We start from the raw sequence: 5,107 nt of genomic DNA, 5'->3' as shown, positions 1-5,107 counted from the left end.
TGTAACATAGCTTTAGACATTCATATTAATCCCCCTCTGTTGGAAACATCAAATGTATGAGGAAGATGAAAAACAAAAAAGAAATTCAGACAAATACATAAAGTAGTTTACACTACAAGTCTTAGAAAATCCCATAAGTGGTGCTTGTAGGATTTCATATTGTTTCTGCTTGTGACTCTATCCTTCCTTTTCTTATCCATCATTCTTTCCATCTGTCTTCTTTTCTCTGTAACTTCAACCTTTGATTAATTCATCCAACTCCCTTGTGTAACCTGCTTTTTGCCTTAACGACAAAGGCAAAAAACCTTTCCTTTTTGCTTTCTTCCTGTCTACCATGGTCAGACAGAGCCGCAATAGTCTTTTCACAGTCCCTTTTCCTCCCACCTTTTCTGCTCCACTGTAGCTCTGATAATATCCTACCAGCACCTCTTCCCCAGCTGCTGAAGTTTGAACCATCCTATGAGATGTGTTGTGTGTTAACTCTCTGCGTGGCTCTTAAGTTGTCGGAGGAGGTAGGGGACCCATGGAGAGTATTTTTTTTACCTGCTCTAGAAGTTTTGGCTACTTGGTTTCTATTATCACTTCAATTGAGGCTGCTGGGCGACATTTGCAGCACCATATTTAATCCTGAAATTTCATGAGAAAAGTCTACCCAGGCTACTATTGCATATGTAAAGTAAGCTGGTAGGTGCTAGAAAAGCAAGAGAATCACAAATAAATAGGTTTAAATTAACTCCAGGTCCTTCACTAATGCATGATGACATTTACAGCTGCCTTGGCTTACCCTGCCATCTTCTGGTGATACCTACTGCAAGATCAAAAGTTAGAGGTGAAATGAGATGAAATATTTTATTACTAAGAACACAAGGGTTGGCTCTCATCCAACAGAACAGTTTCCTTAAATAACAATTTTTAATATAAGGCACCATATAATATTTCTGCAATAAATGTTGGGATTTTAGATTTTGATTTAACTTCTTTCAATAATGTATTTATTTTACTGAATGATACTTCGGTAGACTGAAGAAATTTTTCTGGCCTGACAGTATCTGCCCTGGCACAGGCAGATTAAAGAAATGTACCACTCATTTCTCCTTCGTTATAGAGCAACCAAGGCCACTGAGGCAGCCAGAGTAGTCAACTACCCAAATATGCAAGACTGTGACTACTCTGTCTCCAAGTGTTCAGATGCTCTGTTGCAAACTGCTTCTTAGCTATCCAAAACCGGACTATTTGACTCTTTCCACAACAAAACCACCAATCCATGCTCCAATTCTCTCTCTGCATCTCCCAGCCTAATAACTTTTATTTTTGTTGGTATTCCAGCCTCTTTCCATTTCTGTTTGCAACCTATCCAGACTTAGGCTGTTAGTCTGGTTGGTTTTGCTCATTGACTGGCCCCCAGTACTTCTTTACAAAGGCCTCAGCACTGGCCATCCCTTAAGGCAGGAACTGAGTTTGAATTTTTCCTTTTGACATTTAAAATACTGCTGGTTTGGAAAGTTGCTCCCAACCCCCCCACCCCAGAGAAAAATTTGGACTTTTTATTGGAAAACCAAAAAATATTCAGTGTTTGGCAACAAAGGGATTAGTCATGTCTCAAACCTACAGGCCATTCTTTAATGCTCACCAAAAATGTTCGCTTCTTTTTTTTGTCTGAAAATAGTCAGTTGCCATAAACAGAGGGTAGGGGTTTTTTTTTGGTGTTTCCACAAAATGTTGCAAATTTTCACGGAAAGCAGCTGTTGTGGGTTAAAAAAAAATTAGCCAGAGTAATCATATAAAAGTACTAATTTTACCATTTAGTAGAGAAGTTTTGATGGAAAATTTTGACCAGTCCTGCTTCAAGACCTTTTATGGTGCTGTGTTATGAAAGGATTAGATTTAGACACTCTATCTAGCTTCTTCAACTATTGCTGTTTACACTTCATTCTGTTGACCTCTTTGTTATCCTCAGGTCTGTAATCCCCTCTCTTTTGATATTTACAGTATTTATTATTTATTCTCTTCTGCTTTGTCTGATTTTTTTTTTAATTTATTTTTTATTTTTTTGGTTCTTGTTTCATTTAATGATTTGAACATCTTGGCTGTGGGTTTTTGTCGATCTGCCTGATTTCTTCACAGCTGCCCGGTTCTGAAAGATTACTTCCAAGGGCCGCTCTCGTGGCACCGCACAAAGTCTTTTGGGGTACTTTATACTACAAACCTCCATGTCTCCTTTGTTATGCCTCAATGGTACAAGGCTTCTTGATGTCCTTGAAGCATCTTTATCCAGGGGGACACAGCAGCAAGCTCAGATTTCTGTCTTCTATGGCATTTCACTACTGAGGAACTTGCACTCCATAGCAGGTATTGTTATCTAGTCGCTAATTGCCCAACTTGCTCCTTGGTATTGCTGCATTACTGCCCACTGTCATGAGTGTTGCTGCTGTCTTAGCTCTCAACTTCCTCGTGTTGATTGCTCAGCCTGGGACTGCACCCTGGGAGGCATCATGTTTCCGCAGTGTTCCCGCTGCCATAGCAGCACTAGTTAAGACCCTAATTAAAACAAACTGCACGGGTTAATTCCAGATGATGATGGCTTCTTGTACCTCATGAGGAAAAGTACCTGAGAGATGCACGACCACACATTTTATGGGAACCTGGACCTCACAGAGAGGCACTTCTGAACTGGAGATGCTTTTGGATTTCTTCACAAACAGCCTGTAACAGTGATGTTTGTTTCTGAGTGATTTCTGTGTCAGAACTGCATGCTAATGTTTTTTTTTTCCTTAATGCATTGAAAGTCTCCAGAGAAATGGCAAGATAATTTGACTGATAGTTGTTTTTTTTCCTCTCCCCAAAAGTGTGTCTATCAGAACCAGGACTAATAAGCTCTCCAGGCAGTGCATCTGGGCAAACATATAACCTTTTATTTTCCTTCCTCTAACTCCTATCTGATCTCACTCTGTTGCATCTCCAAGCCGTGAGTGTGTTAGAATGCTCACTGTTGCTTCATGGAGCTCAGGAGACAGAAACGGTTTGCTGTAGTTAGCAAGGCCATGGTGGACAAAGCTGATGCACATGGAGTGGTGGAATGACAGATCTGAATCTCCACCACCAGTCAGCTGCTGTGTCTTGAATTCTGGCTCAGAAATCAATGTAAAACTCTTCTGAGGAACCAGGTGAGGTTCAGATTGGATATTAGGAAAAAATTCTTTTCAGAAAGAGCAGTAATGCATTGTAACAGGCTGCCCAGGGAGGTGGTGGAATCACCATACCTGGAGGTATCCAAGAACTGTGTAGATGTGGCACTGAGGGACTTGGTGAGTGGGCATGGTGGGGATAGGTTGGTGATTGGACTAGATGATCTTAATGGTCTTTTCCAATCTTAACGGTCTATGTTTTTTGTGACTCTATGATTTTAGGGACATATCACTTTTCTCCCCGGTTAGACAGAGCTCTGAGTCCTCCATTGCAGGCAGGGCAATACACCTCCATGTAGCATTGGTTCAGATAAAAGGGAGAGTTTCATGCATGGAATTGGACAAATAGAGGCTGTGTGGGCTCTGCCTCTGTCTCCAACCTTGCCAGCATCCTGTGCGCAGTCTCAATATTCTGCAGGCAGTGCTCATGGTTGAGCCTGGTCCCACTGTGCCCCCTGGAGCACCCAGTGCTGCAGGACACTGTGAAATTTGCAGAGACGATGGTAATATCTGAAACTCAAATGACCAGATGGCAGGAGGTTTCTAAAAACCGAGTACAGGTTCTTAGCCAGTGCCTGTACTGGAGAAAATATATTTTTGGCATCTCATCCCAAGGATTCTTCTTAAAACAAGGCAGAGAGGCAGAATGTCACTGGTACCAGTCCAAAGTACCTGCTGGGAGTGACTGAATGATGCTAGATTCACAGCAGGGCCATGAGATCAGACCCTGATCTGCAGTGACTGCTCTTGTCTGCAGTGGGGGTGTGTCGTCCCAGTGTGAGAACAGTGGGGACTGTGAGTACAAAGCCTGGTCATGATTACCGGTGTGATTTATGGGAGATGCAACTTATGGTTGAATGTCTACCATGAAAAAAGCACAAAACTTCCTGATTTTGTCTTGTTGTAGGGACTGACAGCACGTCACAGGTGGGAAGTCACATCCATACCTGGCTGGAAGCTTTGGCCGTCCTGCACGTGGCAGGGGGAGCCGGCTGCCTTCCAAGGCACAGTGGACATTGACACCAGTTCATGCTGCAGCACTGCAAAGCCAAGCCCTGCTCAGAAAGGTTCAGTTCCTTATTCTTCTGTCTTATGGGAAGACGGTACAGTCATCTGTACATCTTATATCCTCATCAGATTGCATTTCCAAGACATCTCAATTTCACTACGTCTCAGGTGATTCCCCTGCATGATTAACCAAATAGCCATATGATGAAAAAGTGTAAGAAACCAAAGTTTGTGGAGGTTGTGCTAAAGTGTCAAGAGTCTGTGTAGCCAAATGGCACTCACAGAGATTTTCTTTGCAGAAAACACAAAGAAGCACCCACAAAGCTGACTGTGGCTGAAAGCAATGGGCAGGGAAGTTATGCACCTGGAGCACCAAGATGTGCTGGCATGGCAGAGCAGGAGCAGATGACAGCAAGCAAATGGACCTTGTTGCTTATGGACTTGCAATAGTTTTTAATGTAACTGTGGTAATGGAATTTTAAAATGAGATTCTCCTATGCTTAAATTTTTCAACGTTTCCTTCACTGAGGTTCTGGTGCATTGAAATGTAAATAAACCTGCAAAGAGATTAAATGGAAGAAAGGGAGGTGCTTGTGAGAAATGTATGTTTTAAATCGTGGCTTGTATTCTGGGACAGTCCTTCAGCAACTCTGCTTTCCAGCTGTGGATTTCCCCATTCTATCTCCAGCTTTCAAGTTAAAAGATCTTCTATGCTTTAGGTATGCTTGCTTTAAGGGAAAGATGTAGGCAATCCACCCAGTCCCCACATCTGGCTTCTGCCATGCCATCCTATCTGCCTTGAGAACTAATTAGCAGAAAAATAAGTACAGAAGTAAAAACAAACAACAAATATATGTATATATATAGACAAAACAGTGAAGGTTTTGCACTTGACCCTGGCTTCAAAGTCTTTT

This window comes from Cyrtonyx montezumae, unplaced genomic scaffold (assembly GCF_038088225.1).
Source record: "Cyrtonyx montezumae isolate F1298 unplaced genomic scaffold, pur_monq_1.0 scaffold_12, whole genome shotgun sequence".
NCBI classification, from domain to species: domain Eukaryota; kingdom Metazoa; phylum Chordata; class Aves; order Galliformes; family Odontophoridae; genus Cyrtonyx; species Cyrtonyx montezumae.
The sequence above is the reverse complement of the archived record's forward strand: the minus strand, read 5'-3'. Positions refer to the sequence as shown.